Source organism: Piliocolobus tephrosceles, chromosome 3 (assembly GCF_002776525.5).
Source record: "Piliocolobus tephrosceles isolate RC106 chromosome 3, ASM277652v3, whole genome shotgun sequence".
Classification (NCBI taxonomy): Eukaryota; Metazoa; Chordata; class Mammalia; order Primates; family Cercopithecidae; genus Piliocolobus; species Piliocolobus tephrosceles.
In genome coordinates, this window is record NC_045436.1 from 120,543,672 (window position 1) to 120,562,992 (window position 19,321).

Here is a 19,321-nt window from a genome sequence, read left to right on the forward strand (position 1 = left end):
CACATTACTAAACAGAAAAAGAAGTTTCCAGAAAAACAAAAAAGTGGTTTTTGCAATAAAATAAAATATACATAAGCTAGTATGAAGAAGAAAGAATCTCAAAAAATACATGTAATTCCAAGGATGATAATTTAAATTTCTATTCTATACAATTATGCAATGTTTAACTTTCCACAAAGTTTTCATGTATTAATTATGAGACTTAAAATTTAATTAGTGAAATAAAAACATCAATTCAGGACGAAGTTCCAAAATGTAACATCATGTTATTAATTCACTAGTGTCATTCAAAAACTTGATAATGTTTCTTGTATATCATCTATTTTATCCACTTGTAGCTTGCTTTTAGGACGTTTGTTCTATTTTTAAAAATATGTATGAATAACTATGATACAATGTTTAAAAATTGCAATAATTGTATAAATCTAAATTCATGTAATTTTAATATTTTTTCTATAACCATTTTTAATATTTTATGAATCATACAATAGTTTAATAACTTCTGCTGCCTTCTTCGAAAGGTTTTATTTGTTGTTATTTTGATACATGACTATAAATACATTGACAATTTTCCTATCAAGTAATATCCCCTCCCTTTGAAGTTTGGCAAACTTTGTAGCTGTCTCAACACAAAGAATGTAATGGAAATAATGCAGCTAAACTTTCAAAGCTCTGATAGAAACACAGCACGTTCTCTCTCTGTTTCTCTCTTTCAGTTTCTTCCTTTCTTGTCTTTTTTTCTCTCACTATTACACAACAACTCAATCTGTAGTCCCCATAACAAATGACAATTTTGTAGAGACATAAATATATGCCTAAGAAATCCTGGTAGCCCACCAGCACTCTGAGCTTTTCAACACGAATCACTAAGTATATTAAGTGAATGATCTTCAGATAATTATAGACTCAGGCACCATAGGAAATAAGAAACTCTGTGGAAGGAACACACAACTGAGCCCACCTAACAACTACACTTTGAAAATATCTGCACCCAGAGTAAGAGAGTCAACATAACATGGTAGCTAAGAGCTGGCACTCTGGATCAAGATGGCCTTTATTCAAGTCTTAGAAATCACTATATAATGACGTGGGGTTCGACAAGTTACGGGGACTTTATTTGCCTCAGCTTCCTCACCAATGAAATAGCAATGGTTGTCATTGCATTATCAATATCATGGTATTGATGAAAGAATGAAGTCATTAATATTGCAAAACACTAACAATTGTGTGTACAGCAAAATAAAATTGGCACTATTATGATAAATTAAAAATTTCCACAGTAATAATTTTAGTGTTCATATAATTGCATAATATATTAATTTCAAAACATACTATGTTTCTAATGTAAATGATAAAAATGACAGCATTTACTATTTCAAGCACATGGGAATTAAATTTGTAGCATAAACCAAGGGCTGACAAACTATGGCTTCTTGGTCAAATCCGGTCAGCCACTTGTTTATTTAAAGAATAATTGATATAGGAATTTCACACCACAAAATTATACACTTACACCATTTAATGTGTATGATTCATTGGCATTTAACACATTTGCCACTACCACTACTATCTAGATCCAAAGTAATTGTTTTCACTTCAAAAGGAAGATTTAAACCCATTAGATAGTCATGTCGCATTCTTCTATTCTCTATGCCTTGCAACCTGGCATTATGTGTTGGCATCATTCTATAACCCATTGGGTAATACTTTTTAAAAAATGCAGATAGGTATATAACTTCAACAAAGTGTTTTACTTTTTCTTATTTCTAACGTGTCCTATTTTTTTCTAAACAGCAATTCTATGATGTATAAAATTAAACTTTTCTTTCTAATTTCTCTGTTATTAAGTATATTCAGAGGTGTTGTGATTTATACTGTTATGAGTTCTTTCCAATTTTATATTGAAGTATCTTTCTTGAGAATGGCTGTAAACCAAGATCCTGGAAAGCTCTGATAGAGGTGGGGAAGTGAGTTTCAGATATATGAGTCAGGTCAAATATATTGAAATGAGAAAGGAAGAACAAAATGCATAAAATAGAAGAAATTTATTACTCACAGTTCCTAAGTGATGTTAGGGATGATGATAAGAATGTGACAGAAAGTCCAGAAGTGACAGAGAGCTCAACCAGCTGTCTGGAAGTGGAAGGGGAAACCCCTGTGGGAGGGCTTTTGTTAAGGACCATGAGTATTATTTCCTAGGCTTCTCTGCATGAGTAGAGGAATGGCTGGATTAAGGGAACACACAAGAAGGGGAAAATTATTATATGACTCTGGTATTGATCATTAGGTTATATCATGGTCATTACATCTGTGATATGTTGCATTTCTGGATCATTAGGATGAGAAACAAGTAAACTCTATCTCAAACAACTACACGAGGAAGGGAAGTTTTAACAAAGCCAGAAGTGACAAGCTATGACTAGATCTTAAACAACTCATATTAAGCCTAAAAATGAATGCTGAGGCAGAACAAACTTATGATATGAAGATAGACCGACATTTTAGAAGAAAACATGTCCTGGCCAATGCCAGATTGGTAGCATAAAATGAATCAGCTCTGAAATGTAACGAGAATAAATAATGAAAATTGTTTTTACAGACAACTATTTAATCATATTCGGAGAGGTTGACTACAGTGGAATGCACCTATAGTCCCAGCTACTCAGGAGGCTAAGGAAGCAGGATAACTTCAGCCAAGGAGTTCAAGGCCAGCCTGGGCAACTTTGTGAAACCCCATCTCCTCACCATTTTCCAGTTTAGGTAAAACGTGTACAGCTCACAGCCAGCACTTATTTAATTTTACATAAATACACTCCTTGAGGATGAAGCAAGTCTGACTCTTTTTCAGTGTGAACATCATTATAAAAACTCTTCCTGGAGTTATTTCTAAAGAGAGCTAACATCAGAATCGTCTGAATCATCTACTTTAGAAAAATTGAATTCAGGTTAATCTTCAGCCAACAACTGCTCGAGAACAATGTTAATATCCTACATTTTCTAGAATTTGACATTTTCAGCAACCGAAAATGTCTACATTTTGTAAATGGAAATAGCACTACTACCAATAGAATGCTAAAAACCGAATTTTTGTTTGTTTGTTTGTTTCCAAAGTTGGCATGCTAAAGGAATGAAAAAATAATAATAATAAATAGATATTTTGTGACAAAATTATCTCAAGATAAATGCTGCATCTGCAAGTACTGCCAGTGAGTATTCTCTGGGCAAACAGAGAAAGGGTTTAAAAAAATAAAATTAATTAACAAATTTAACAATATGCTAGGAATTGCCCTCAAAACATGCAGCAAACAAATAAACATTTATTAAGGAACACACTAAGGGTTGTTTAAAATAGCAAGAGCTTGTGGCATTAAACAAGGTCTTGTTTGCTAGCCTACCTTCCCTCAGTGCAACAGAAATTTTACTGCAAGCCGGTGGAGACAAGAACATTGGACTCCCCCTCTGTGAAACTTCTGCAAGAGGGCTATATTATCATTTTGGGAGGGAATAAGCTTCCTAAACTTTTCACAGAGACACCTCACCTATGTGTTACAGAGGCTAGATTTCCGGCAAGAGAGGTGAAAAAAGTTCACTTCTTTCATGTAGCCACTGTCAAAGCACAGAAGACAGGCACAGTGTACTAAGAACTCTGAGTACCAAAGAGTCATTACGATAGTTCATTTATAGGATGGAGGTTCAATGAGAGAAGAAGCAAATCAAGACTATAGCCTAGCACCTTACTCTTAGTGGCACAAACAGAAGTGTGCCACTGCCCGTGCCCCTAGCTCTGGAGCAAAGGTTGATGATACTTTTTTCCCAAGGAAAGAGTCAGACCACTAAACAAAGAGTTCTAAAGCTTTCATGACAGCAATTCACTTTATGTGAAAAAATGTGTAGGAAATTCAAGCATAAGCATGTGGTCAAAATATGAAGAGTTTTTTTGGTAACCGCTAAGTAGGTGGTAATTTCATGAGTGATGCCAACGAGAACATAAGAAAGCTAACTAATCAGAAAAAAAAGACAGAAAAGAACATTGTTTCCTGTGTTCATATCACCTTGAAATGCCTCAGAATCTATCACTGTAAAAGTGCCTAAATGTTACTGGTTCAGACAATGAAGTAATTTATGCCCAAAGGGCAATACCAAAAGAAAAAGATCAATCAGCCAATAATTTGTGAAGTTTAAGAGATAGACTGAGTATGTAAAACAAACAAACAAACAAACAAGCAAAACAGAAAAGAGTCAAAGAGTGTTCCTATTAAAATCACTGTTATTCCAGGGTTTGTGAAAACACCCAAGGGTGCACTTTCTGAGTAGAAACACCAAGGAAATAACACTGCAAGGGAAAAAGACTTCATTAAAATAATCCATCTCCTCACCAAACAAATTAACAATTAGAATTAAAAGAAGATACGGATATAATTTCCAGAGTAATTATAACATATTATCTAAAATATTGAGAGTTTAACAAATTTTAACAGGTGTGTAAAGAAATAGGAAAGTGGAACTGCTATATGGTGAAAATAGGCAATAAAACATGCCTGTGAAAGGGATGAGTTGGGTTGGGTGCAATGGCTCACACCTGCGATCCCAGCACTTGGGGAGGTCGCGTTGGGAGGATTGCCTGAAGTCAGGAGTTCAAGACCAGCCTGGCCAATATGGTGAAACTCCGACTACTAAAAACACAAAATTATCTGGATCTGGTGGTGCATGCCTGTAATCCCAGCTACTTGGTAAGATGGGACAGAAGAATTGATTGAACCTGGGAGGTAGGGATTGCAGGGAGTCAAGATCGTGCCACTGCACTCTAGCCTGGGCAATTGAGTGAGGCTCCGTCTGGAAAAAAAAAGAAAAAGAAAAGATGAGTTGTAGATTTAACAGGCAAAACTTTAAATTAGACATTATAAATATACTCAAAGACCTAAAGGAAATCACATATAAAGCTGAAAATTAAGGTACAAAGACAATGTTACATTCAATCGAGAATATGTAGAAAAAAATAGAAGTTATCTTTTTTCAAAGAACCAAGTGAACATAGTGGAATGAAAATATAATAACAGAAATAGAGAATGTACAAGCAGGATTCTGCCTCATATTTGAGGAAGAAAAATAAGAGCCAAAAAAATGCTGAAGAGAGATCAGCAGAGATTATATAATCCAAAGAACAGAGAAACAAAAAATGAAGAGAAATAAACAGAGCCTTATAGACTCTTGGGACACACTTAAGCACAGCAAAATAGGCCAAATAGGAGTATCACATGAAGAAGAGAAAGATTCAGTGGAAAATATTCAAAAATAATGCCCCAAATATCCCATAAACTATTTTAAAAACACTAATTTACACATTTCAGATGTTCTGTAAATTTTTAGGTTAGGGTAAACACAAAAAGATCCAAACAGAAACACAATAAAAATAGGTTGAAAACCAAAGGAAGAAAATTATAAAGCACAACGACTAAAACAAGTAACCACATATAAGGGAACTCAGATACCATCAATAGCTGACTACTCATCAGAAACAATTCTGCCCCTAATGCAATGGTATGCCACATTCAAAGTACTGAAAGAAAAAACTGCCAACCAGAAATTCTTTATACTACAAAATCAAAATCATCTTTAAATATTGATGATGAAATAAAGACTTTTCTAAACAAACAAAAACAGAAAGTTATTGCTAACTAATCTGCCTCATAATAAATTCTAAAGAAAATTTTCCAGGCTAAAAGTAAATAAACACAGAAAGCAGTGTAAATCCACATAATAAAAAAATACACCTGAATAAATAATTATGTAATTTTAACAGATAATATAAATTCATATTTATTTAACTTTCTTAACAAATTTAAGAAGCAATTACATAAAGCATATATATATATATATATAGTTGTAATGCTGAACATTTAACTTATACATACATAATATATTTGTCAATAACAGCACTAAGGAGGTATGTGGATGCAAAACTCTGTTGCAGCAAGGAATGACACCAAGAGGAGAGGGAGATAGGGAAGGATGGCAGGCAAGGGAGGAGGAATGTGGGTCTGCGAAGGTGCCTCCACAGGGACTTGCCACCATTAACCCTGCTGCCTCCAGCACAGCCTCGGCGTCTTGGAGCTGATGCAGTCAGGGCACGTCCAGGAATTGAGAAAACATGAGGGTGGCCCTTCTCAACCATGCCCCTGGTGAAAAATCAAACACTAATTTTCTGAGATATCTGAGGTAAGGTATCAACTGTGTGGGATACTACATAAATCCTAAAAGAATGCAATAAAGTGGCAATGTCTCAGGAACCAGACCCACCTATATCTAGAGATATGTCTTCTTGTCCCATAGTAGAAACCTAGTGTTATACACAGGTCAAAGTAGTAAAGTGTTCAACACATAGACCATTAATAACTTCAGTTTTTGTCAAGAGGAAATGGGTGAGGTGTTAAAAAGTTCAACATTTTCACTTGGCCCAAATGACAAAATGAAATGGTGCTTGAGGGTAAACACAAAGGGATTAGATAAAGAAAGTAAAGACTTCTTGTCCTTATATTTGCTTTTAGTCAGCTTGCCAAAAAGTGAAGTGTGAGCAAAATTCGAATTTTCTCTTCTGAATGCCAAAAGGGAAGAAATAAAAGCAATGGAAAGCCAAAGAGCATATCAATTCATGCAAGGGAAAGACTGAGATTTAAAAAATTTCATTAGAGGGAACCTTTAGCTTGACGAAGCTAATGGTCTTTTACCAGATGGCAAGCTTACATTATTTTGCAAGATGAGTGTGGTCCAAGACTCAGTAAACATATCAGGACATACTAATACAAATACTCTGAAGGTGGCTGAGTGTCGACTAGAAGATGTAGGTAATCTCTGGGAAAACACGAGATTTACAGACTGCAGTTTTGTTGTGAGAGGACAAGAATTTAAAGCTTTTAAATCTGCTTGTACCTCAATCCCCAGTTTTTAATGCCATGTTTGAACATGAAATGGAAAAAAGCATAAAGAATTGAGTGGAAATAAATGATTTAGACGCTGATATTTTTAAAGAAATGATGAGATGCATTAACACAGGGAAAGGACTAAACCTTGACAAAATGGCTGAAAACTTGTTGGCAGCTGTAGACAAACATGCACTGAAAACAGCTGAAGGTCATGTGTGAGGAAGCTTTGTCTAGTAATCTCTCAATAGAAAATGTTGCTGATACCCTTGTCCTCGCAGATTTGCACGTTGAAGAACAATTGAAAGCAGAAACCATAGACATTGTTAATAGGTGCATTGTACTTCGACAACTAGGATGTAAACATAAGAAAAACTGGAACAGCAGCCAAGCAACTGATGTAATGGAAACATCAAGGTGGAAGTCCATGATTCAGTCTCACCCTTACTTAGAAGCAGAAGCCTTCTGAGCACTAGCATCTGCACAGTGTCCACAGTTTGACATTCCACACAAACGGCTAAAACAGTCCTAAATCTTCTGTGAACAACTGAAAAATAGAATTGACTTTTAGTCATTCAAGTCCAGAAGGATTCTAAAAATAAACCATAAATCATAAGGAAGAGTTGTTTCTGTTATTTGGTCCACAGAACAGAAGCTAAAAAAGCATATTGCTTGCATTTCAGGTGGATAATTAATGGTTTATTCTTTAGCTTTAAGTTAGACTGATTAATTCACTTCAAGGCCTTAAATTATTTTCAGTGACTTATCTTGTTTGTATAATGCTTTAATTTTATCTATTATGACTTGTCATTTTGACCAATGCTATGCAGGATTGTATAAACTAGCTTTATAATGCAGCACTATTGATAACTGAAGATTTTAAGTTTCAAAAGGATCTTTTATTTTGAAAAAGAAAAGTGAATTTTATAGGGTTCATCCTATGCTGTCTCCAGGTTTAATATTAAATTCTCTTTAAAAGCACTTGTATTGGCATTTACCAGTAATGTCTTCAATCTAAGTTCTGTAATTATGAAAGAACACATTTACCTTCAAAGTAAGTTACAGCAATACACTGCTTCAATTCTAATTTATTTTTTCATTTTAGGGGGCAAATAAACAATGAGTTGGCCCAGATTTTTAGTGAAATTTGTGATGTTTTTCTGGTATGTTAACTGTCCCACAAACTGTGGGTTTATCTAAGTTTACAATGATTGAGAAGTGAATGAGGTTAAGATACCATGAAGAAAGCATGTATTGTGTGGAAGTAATTTTTTTTATTTATAGTGACCTACATTTATATACACATGTTAAGAGTAAGGATGACCAAATGTAAATTTAATGAATTAACAAAGATATATATATACTTTCACTTTTACTGTGTAACTTTTGTATGCTAAATGGTACATATTTATTTTTGCTTTTGAGCAAATTACTGGGTAGAATTAATTGTATCTTAACATTCGAAATAAATTTTTAGAAGGAGATAACTGGGATGTTTGTGATAATAGGTAAGAAAGACATTCTTGATTGTATTAAATGGCTTTGGATTGCAGGGATTCATTATTGAATTTACTCCTGTTTTTTCACACTTTACAAAATATACCTAACTATAAATGAACCTTGGATAGTCTACCCTCCTTCAAAAACTGAACTGAAGGCCGAGGCGGGTGGATCACACCTAAGGTCAGGAGTTCGAGACCAGCCTTGCCAACATGCTGAAACCCTGAAACTATGAAATCATACATAGATGATTGATAGATTTGCTTTCTTTATAATCATCAGATATGAGAATGTAACTTATGAAACAAGTGAATATAAGTAAATTCACTCCCACTTCATTGCTTTAGAAATGAAAAGCTTAACATTATATTTGGAAGATGAAAGTGAATTTAGTAAATACATTAATAAAAATGATGTGGACCATTAGCAATTTGTTACTCTTCTTTACACTGGAATTATGTCCGCCTAATGATTACTTAAATATTTGAATTTTTCATTTATTATCTCAATATCTAAGTCACTATGTATAAAACATCATGATTTTATTTAATTTGATTTAATATAAAATCAAGTCAAAGAAATATGGTTGTTCTATTTACTTCAGTTTTCTAGTAGTTCTCATTACTTACCCTGCCTTGTCCTAATTTCCTTATCGACCATATGGAAAGCATATAAGTAGGTGATATCCATCTTTTCAGAACTCTTTTTGGTTTTTGGTTTTTGTTTTTTTGAGACGGAGTCTCTCTCTGTCACCTAGACTGGAGTGCAATGGCACGATCTCAGCTCACTGCAACCTCTGTCTTCTGGGTTCAAGCAGTTTTCTGCCTCATCCACCCTAGTAGTTGGGATTACTGGTGACTGCCACCACGCCCGGCTAATTTTTTAAATATTTTTATTAAAGGCAGGATTTCACCATCTTGGCCAGGCTGGTCTTGATCTCTTGACCTAGTGATTCACCCGCCTCGGCCTCCCAAAGTGCTGGGATTACAGGTGTGAGCCACCGCGCCCGGTCCCTTTTTAGAATTCTAACAGACATGCTCTAATTTGAATTTGACTCATAAAACAAGGTACTTTATCTTTTTTTTTTTTTTTTTTTGTTTTAAGTTCAGGGGTAGAAGCGCAGGTTTGTTACATAAGTCAACTTGTGTCATGGGGGTTTGTTGTACAGATTATTCCATCACCCAGGTATTAAGCCAAGTGCCCATTAGTCATTTTTCTTGATCCCCTCCCTCCTCAAACCTTACACTCTCTGAAAGGCCCCAGTGTGTGTTGCTACCCTCTATGTGTCCATGTGTTCTCATCGGTAGGCTCCCTTATCTATATGGATCTGTGGAAATTTGATGACAGAAAATCAGATACCTTAGTACAATTACTCAGCTGTACAAGTGGGTAGTCCAGAATAACCTTCTTGGTAAGACTCTGAAGAATAAATTTTTGAAAACTTGAGTAACAGCCAATCAGGATAAAAATAGTACAACAGAAAATGTGTGATTCACCATTTGTTATTTAAAAACTCAAAAATAAAATCTTACTTCTTTTCATTTATGTTCCAGTCCTGGGGGGAAATATAATAAACTACAACTGTTGGCATTTTATTATATACAGTCACATTTTTTTATGACCAGAAACAAACTAACTTTATTTCAAGTGTAGTTACATCTCACAAATAATTTTTCAGCAGTTTTCTGGGTTGTCCGTCTCCTAATTCAAATGTTACACCTACCCTTTTCTCCTAAATAGCTAGATATTTCAAATGTAGATGAAAAATAACAGCCCTTCTTTTACTACCAGCGACTTCATTTTCTCTGGGAATAAATCCCTAGTCTAGTCTTTATTATGAAGTGGTAACACATTTTGTGATGGAGAGTGGCCTGTCCTTTCTTTATTCGAGCATCACCACCACCCCACTCCCTGCTGCTCTGGACACCATGTCCTATCACACTCAGTGACTCCACTATTTCTCTAACAGAACATGTTCTAGCATGCATAATACTTTTTGGGGGCTGCAGTAGGGAATATGCAGTTTTCTTTATCCACAGTGTGCTCTTTCTGTTTGTCCACATGAAATCTTGCATTCATTCTTCAAGTCACAAGTCACATATCAGTTCTTAAATGTGCAGTCTTCACTTATCACCCCAGAGGACTTGGTGCTTCTTTCTCTGAGATCTGAAAGTAATTTTAGTGCAGTTTGACTGTTACAGTAATTTGTTATCTAGAGAGCATTGCCCATTTCATTGCCTCATATTGAGCATTGCTCATTTTAATTCTAAGACTCTTCACGAATAGTTATTCAAAAGTTTATCTAATCCTAGGTCATCTAAAAACCAAAGCTTTTATACATCATGGTGCAGACAATGACACCAATGAATGGATCTACCTTGGGATCCCTATGGTGGGCCTTCCTTTGTTTGCAGATCAACTCGATAAGTTTGTTCACACAAAGGCTAAGGGGAAAGTTGTTAGAGTAGACTCAAAAACAATGTCAATTACAGATTTGATCAATGCATTAAAAGCAGTCATTAATGACTCTTCATGAATGCAATTTTTTAACTACATAGCATGTACTGACAACTTCTCACATGAATGCCAAGGAAGTAGCAGTGACCCTAAACATGAACACAATGCTGAGTACACTTTTTTTGGTAACGCTTAAAAGCAATCGTCAATAAACAATTGTAAGTATCATAATCTTTTTTTTTTTTTTGATGGTTTTAGTGGAAACATTTGTCAGAGGTTTTAGGATAGCGCATAAGTTTTAAAATAGCCAAAAAGTGAAATAAAAGAAATTGCTAACAGAAGGATTATAAGGAAGACTGAGAGAAAAGTTAAAGAAAAGAAGCATGAATATTTTTACAGCACTGACTAATTTTCATCACAGTCATGAGGGTCTTTTCGAATGAGATCTCATCAAGTGTTATTCTTCAAGTAAATTTTATTTTGCCTATTGAAGGTATAGAAAGTGATATTATGGGATACAAATACTTAGTGAAAAGGCTACCATAATGAAGCAAATAAACATGTCCATCATCTGACTTTAGTTACCTTTTTTCCTTGTTTTTAAAACTCTTGTAAAGTAACTTATTTTCAGTAAATCAGCAAGACATAATCTCTAATTACCATTATATTTAATGCTTTCCAAATTTTTTATGCTAATATTTTGATCCCATCACTGATAACTTGTAAACAACTAGAGCTTTCAAATTTGCCGTTAAAAATTATTGGGAAAAGAACATACTTTATAAATGTAGCCATATTCTTTGTTCTTATGGTTATGGTTGCTTTTGCTTATTTGGAAGATTTATAAAATCAAAAAATAATTGGCTTGAAAGAGATAGATTGGAATATTCCTGTTTAATAGCCAAAATATCTGAAACCAGAAATATATGATTTCTAAATTATTTCAGTACAGACATTAATTTCAGTTTTGCTATTACTATTATTTTGGTAATATTATAAATATTAATACATACAATGTTGTGTTTAAAAATAAGGATAGTTTTTAATTAGTTGATACCCATTGAATGTACATAAAATGGTGTGCATTATATTGGTAGTTTGTATTATGTAACTTCTTGGTTATAGTTTTTCCCAATTGTATTAAAAATGCTTATCAGGATTAATTCCCTCCTCCGAAAAACAGAGTCTTCATGCTCTGTTTTTTGAATATCAAAAAGAGAAGGTACCTCATTGCTATTGCTACAGTGCCATGCTTTCGCACTTTTTGGTTTTGACTTGGTAAGCCTTGTACTTATATTCATCCTTATTCCTTGTTTATTAGTCCATAATTATTTCAACACTGGAAATAAATGGAACTATCATGCCTTAAAGTAAAATATTAAGCACCACTTAGATTTTAAGATCACAATGCAAGAAAAACTGTAATACTAGTGAACATTTACTGAGAGTCTCTTTATGATGAGAATAATTCTACCAAGTATCCTAAGAATCAGTGCATGACTACTCACAATAATCAGATAAGAAAGATATCATTCTTTTTTTTTTTTTTTTTTTTTGAGACGGAGTCTCGCTCTGTCGCCCAGGCTGGAGTGCAGTGGCCGGATCTCAGCTCACTGCAAGCTCAGCCTCCCGGGTTTAGCCATTCTCCTGGCTCAGCCTCCCGAGTAGCTGGGATTACAGGCGCCCGCCATCTCGCCCGGCTAGTTTTTTGTATTTTTTTAGTAGAGACGGGGTTTCACCATGTTCGCCAGGATGGTCTTGATCTCCTGACCTCGTGATCCGCCCATCTCGGCCTCCCAAAGTGCTGGGATTACAGGCTTGAGCCACCGCGCCCGGCCAAGAAAGATACCATTCTTATTCATTCAATTTAACAATAAAAAAAAAAAAAAAAAAAAAAAAAAAAAACAAGGAACAGATACATAAAAAAAAAAAAAAAGGACCAGTAGATATCAGTTCATGATTCAAACTAAGACCATTTACTTTTACACTTTTAATCACTAATTCACTGATGTAATGTCAATGCTAATTCCTGATCAATGCCAGTTTCTTATCAGCTTTGCCCTGACATGGACCTGAACCTTGTCAAAGATTTGTCTCCTATGTCTCAACTTTGATACTATTTTGAAATTTGCACACCAGGTTCATTACAATTTCATTAATGGCTAATTCAACCTCTGTACTCTGAAATGATTTCTTTTTATCCTTTGGACTTAACTAATTTTAATTTCTAGGATAGAAATACTTGTCCTCTCTTCAATTCTCCTTTCACATCTTGAAATCTTATGCATCCAGCAAATTCTAACCCATAAACTAAAATCTCTATAACCACCATGAAATAAAATATTTTTTCATCTACTTTTATGTGGCACTAATTTCTGACATCTACACAAAAATTTCACATATTTATAATTTATATTCTATAAGTTTATGTCTATTTGATTTTCCTTTAGCTATAAAGACAATGTTATGTGGTTATCAATCATTCATTATGATCAGCTTATGAAGCCCATGGACCAAACAGTCTTCTGGATCAAGTTTGTCATGTGCCACAAAGGAGTCAAGTACTTGCTGCCACCTGCCAACAATCTCACCTGGTTCCAGTACTGCTCTCTGGTTGTGCTGGCCTGTGAGGCAATTTTTACTCTTTTTCATAATATGTTGCTTGTTTGATGATCAAAAGTTTGTTAAGAGCAGAAACGAAAGAAAAGAGAGTAGCACTGTTTGAGATCTAAAGCAGGCAGTCATGATAGGGAAGGTCATGACATTTAATGCCACCACTATTCATCAAGGTGTTGCAAAATTCTCCTCTACATTTCACAAGACATGTGCCTCTCCTGATTTATTTAAATATTTTGCTCTTTGTTAAACATTAGGTAATAAACAATTTTAATTTCAGAAAACTTAAAATAACTCCATTTTAATCCTTGCTTATGTATATTTCTAAACTGGAAAAAAAAATGAGATTCACTGGAAACTCAGGCTGTTTATTTGAGAAGTTCAGAAATAGCGTGTTTCTACCATGCATTTTTAGACACCTCTTTTGTATTTTTATGTTATTTTATTTTTTATTTCCAACAGTTATTGTAAGTGCAGAGGCACATGTGCAAGTTGTGCAGGTTTGTTACATAGGTAAAGAAAACTCTTCTATATAAACACATACAATGATATGGATTATATGTGTCCCTGTCAAGAAAAACAGCAAGATCCTTCTTAAAAATGGCAAGACAGATTTTATTCTGGCTACTGAAGTAGGAGATAGAGAGGAGATAGAGACTACAGTATAAATTGAGTTCAACTCTAACTAAGACAAAGGTAACTGAGGCTTGGCTTTTAAAGAGAAAACTGATATGAATAAAAATGAGGAATGAAAACAGAAAATTACATAAAAATTAAGTGGGAAGTCATTGAAAACTATTAGGCAAGGTGGGTTAGACAGTGTATGCTTTGCAGTTTGGCAGGATCACATTATTTTGAGCCAAGACCTACCATGGAAGCTAGGGTGACCATTAAAGACAAATTTATGACCTAGTGCACATATAAGCTAAGCAAAACTTGGCCAAGTTTCTTAACATGGTGTTTATACAAGTCTTTTGTGTTGCATTGGAGTTTAAAGCTTAAATCCTTCATGAAATACAAAATATTTGTTAATGAGAATGTTGTTTGTTTCAAAATTATAGATGGTCGTAACTGACTTCCTATCCAAAACTATGCAACCTTTTAAAATCCTGGGTTAGAAAGACTAAAGATGGTTTCCACATGAGGCCTTGAATATGCTTGATTTACTGTTTTCACTTTAGTGAAGACCCTTTGTAATTGGATAATAATACACACAATAAAATACGAGACTAGTTCCCTTTAGTTAGGAATTATAGATATGGTCCAGCAAGTTTAGTCCAGTCCCTCTAGATTGTAATGTTACATGATTTCTCTCCTGCAATAAGATGTCACTATTTCTTGGCCTTAATTTGTCAAGTCAGACATTTCTGACTTCTTTAATACCTGGAATACTGAGTATACACAAACCAGAAATACGTATAATCATTTTTCTTATTCTCTGCTCGTAACATGGAAAAGTAAATTGTAGATGGAATAAAGAGCCAAATATCTTGTGCAATAATTTTTAAGCTCTATGTTGAAGAAAGCACAATAAATGGCAAAAAGCTCTCCAAATCTTGCCTTTAAATATTGGTCATTACAGCCTCTGGATTCAGAAAAAGATTTGCAAAGCAAACCACAGAGAAGAAAGAAACCAACTTAAGAGCAGTTCTTCTGTCTGACAAGAGATGTACCTGAACAATTGGATAGAACAGAGGCATAATGATCATTTGTAACACATGAAAAAGATTTTTACAGTAATCTTTTTTATGTTAAAATATTTTTAGCTACAGTTGGTAATAAAACAAATTATTTTAATGTCTAGAAAAGAAATATACACTGAACATTTTACTTTATTAAATGTTGAATATGTAGTCATGCCACTAGAAAGAAAAAAATAACAAAGTCCAAGAAAGGAAAAAAGTAATGCATTCATGCACTTTGATTTATAGTAATGTCTTTTTTTTAAAGTTTGAAGAAAATCTTATATGTATATATTAGTCTGAGGCAATAATGATGCTCAACATGTACTACAAAAGCTAAATTCTAGTCTGTTTATATTTTCTTAATGAAGTGTCTTCTGAAAATGTATCAGAATATATCAGAATATACTTTCCTAGTAAATAATATACTTTATTATGAAAGTATATTCTGAAAATTGATCTTCTTTGAAATTCTTAGACCGTATTTCCAGATACATGAATCTATGTCTATCCATGAGTGAACAAATAATACTTTCACTAGTTTAATTTTGAGAAGTCTTTTCACATAAAGTGATATGTACATATATATTTAGGAAAATATGTGAACATGAAGGATGTAGAGTCATAAAAATTTCATAGTAAATTGAATTACAAAAATTGCGATAATATGATGCGTCTGTTTCTTGGAGATTGATTCTACAAGCTTTTAAATATCTCAGCAGTTAACAAAGTTTAAACACAGAAACTCTAAGCAATCACATGGAATTATACAATTGGATAACATTCTTCATATTTGCGATATTTTTTTAATTTTGAATATGCTGCATAAAGACAGGGATATGCAAGCACCACAGAACTTGAACACAAAAATAAAATAATTGTAAATGTTATCTTGAAAATAACATATGAAGTTGAATATATCTATGTCAAGAACAAATGGTTTAGGAGTTTTCTGAATTAATTTCTATGCAGTATGCAGTATTTCTTAAAAGATAAAACAAATGTGCTATTAGAAGTTTTCTTCTTACATTCTTTAAGTATATTATTTAGTATTCTTAAGTATATTCTTTTACATACATATCCTTAAATTCCAACATTAATGATAAATATTTCTGAATAACTGAGGAGTTTGTCCTTGGAAGGGAGGTGCCTTCCTGTATCAATCACCTCACTATCACTCCAATGTCCTCTATTGAGGAAGCTTAACATTCAACTACCTGGCAAAGGAGGAATGCTTACATAATCCTGATTCGGTATCATAAAGCCGTATTTGCACCCGAGGGACAATAAATTAAAAACTGGTGGGGTATAACATTTCAAATTTCTCATTTGTTATTATTCTACAAGTTGTATCCTTGGGCACTGAATCTTGGTAAAATTTAGATGAGTAGGAGGCATGACTTTCTTTTGAAAATAACATTTTTGGCCAGGCGCAGTGACTCACACCTGTAATCCCACCACTTTGGGAGGCGGAGGCTAGTGGATCACGAGGTCAGGAGATAAAGACCACCCTGGCTAACACGGTGAAACCCCATCTCTACTAAAAATACAAAAAATTAGCCGGGCATGTTGGCAGGTGCCTGTAGTCCCAGCTACTAGGGAGGCTGAGGCAGGAGAATGGCAGGAACCTGGGACGCGGAGCTTGGGTGAGGTGAGCCGAAATTGCGCCACTGCACTCCAGCCTTCCAACTTGGGCAACAGATCAAGGCTCCGTCTCAAAAAAAAAAAAAAAAAAAAAAAGTAAAAGAAAAGAAAAGAACATTTTTGAAAGTGGGGGCATATAGAGGTTCTGACAAAGGTGAGCTTAAAATTGGCCCACCGAGTCCACATTTCCACTGGTGGTCACTTGTCTTATGTCCAAATATATAATAAGAATTGAGATACTAGCAGGTTGGAGTTTTGATTTCAGTAGTTGTTAGCTCAGAGCTCAGACTTGGTTAGAGGGAGTCTAGTTGTGCTGGGCCCATGTGTACTCTTCAATTAGCACCACTTTATTCATACTCCCAACAAACCAGCACTGGAGTCATCAGTTATTTGGAGATTTACCTATGTTGGATATTAATTTTTACCAATTCAAGTATATGAAGATATATCATTGATTCCATTATTAAACTGTCCCTAATAATAAAAGTCCCTAATTATTAAACTGACTAATCACTTTTCGGGTTTATGATCCAGTCAGAACTTTGTTCATGTACTGCACTCATTTTTCAAGTGATATTTTTCATTAGATTCTTCTTTAGTATAGAGACTTTATTAAGGATAAATTTCTTACTCATAAGTGATCTAGAACCCTAAGTCATCATGACTATGGCTCAGAGTGACTAGCAAAGAAACAAAATTAATAAAAGTCAGATAAACTGTAGCAGGACGAGCTGCAGACAAACTCCTCAGACACCGAATTAAAGAAGGAAGGGGTTTATTCAGTGGGGGCATTGGCAAGACTCCTGTCTCAAGAGCTGAGCTCCCCAAGTGAGCAATTCTTGTCCCTTTTAAGGGTTCACAACTCTAAGGGGGTGCATGTTAGAGAGTCGTGATTGATTGAGCAAACAGGGGGTACGTGACTGGGGGTTGCATACACCGGTAATTAGATTGGAACAAAACAAGATAGGGATTTTCACAGTGCATTTCTATACAACGTCTGTAATCTATAGACAGCATAACTGATTAGGTCAGGGGTCAATCTTTAACTCCCAGGCCCAGGACGAGGCGCCAGGCTGTCTGTCTGTGGATTTCATTTCTGCCTTTTAATTTTTACTTCTTCTTTCTTTGGAGGTAGAAATTGGGCATAAGATGATATGAGGGGGGTCTCCTCCCTTAAAACAAGTAAAAATTAATGAATAATCCTTAGTCAGACAAGGTAAACATTGCAGCTGGATTGATCAATAATAATGAGGACATGCAGGTTACAAGAGGCAGGACAGACCGAAATAAAAATTGAGACGATCACATTGAATCAGGGCATAAATACCTTAACAAAGCATACAATGTGTAGTTAAGACCAGAAAAAAAAAAAAAAAAAACTAGAAACAAGAGAGCTTTGGAAGAAAAACTAATCAGGAAAGCTTTGACATAAGGTGTTAACAAGCAGCCCTTTTTTATTTTAATCAGTTTATTGGCAATTTCTAAAGCATTAAGGGATTCTTCTTGAGGGCTGTATCAGTCAAGCATTCAGTTCCTTCCACTTTACTTCATGTAATCAACCAACATTTCATATAATTAGGGAACACATTTCTGATTTTAAAAATATCTAATTATTTTTGTATTTATCTTTCTCCTCATCCCATTCTTGTTTTACATTAGTGACTCTTTCATCTCTGGACATTTGAATCATGCTTATTTAAAAATATCATTTTGTAAAGGCACGGTGGTTCACATCTGTAATCCCAACACTTTGGGATGCTGAAATGAGAGGACTGTTTGAGCCCAAGAGTCTGAAATCAGCATGGACAATACAATGAGAGCTCATCACCACACACACACACACACACACACACAAAAATTAGTTGGGTGTGGTGGCATGCACCTGTGTTCCCAGCTACTCAGGGGGCTGAGGTGAGAGAACCACTTGAGCTTAGTAGGTTGAAGCTGAAGTGAGCTATGATCACACCACTGCACTCCAATCTGGAGGACTGAACAATGCCTTAAAAAATAAATATAAAAATCGAAAATCAAATCTCATTCTGATTGTTCCCTCTATCTAGAATCCTTGAATGCAAATCTTTCAATTTTGTATGACTGCTTAGTTCCTCATGTTGTTTTCTTGAGGAAATCTTCAACAGCTGTTGCTTTCTGCAACATCCCTCATGTTCTGTATTGTAGGAATATCCCTTCACAGGTTTTTTCAATTGTCTCTGCTGCAGTCTAGGGAGATCTCTAGTACCACATATTTTTTCCGTATTTATTTTATAACAGGATGTCAATGCACCCCGTAGAGTAAATTTTTTTCCCTACTTCTAGGGACTATGTCTCATAAGTTTTCCTCCCCAAAAGTCACTTTGTCACAGCTCTTACAAAAATCTATTCACAGAATTCCCTCTGATTTTAACAATTTGTAAACATCCTTCTTTTTTTTTTTTTTTTTTTTTGAGACAGAATCTCGCTCTAATGCCCAGGCTGGAGTGCAGGGGTACAATTTCTCCTCACTGC

The 19,321-nt window shown here is 34.7% G+C and overlaps 1 pseudogene; it reads left to right on the forward strand.

The window, feature by feature from the left end:
• Positions 1 to 6,275: 6,275 nt before the first annotated feature.
• On the forward strand, positions 6,276 to 7,449 carry LOC111555787 (annotated as a pseudogene).
• The last annotated feature ends 11,872 nt before the right edge of the window (positions 7,450 to 19,321 follow it).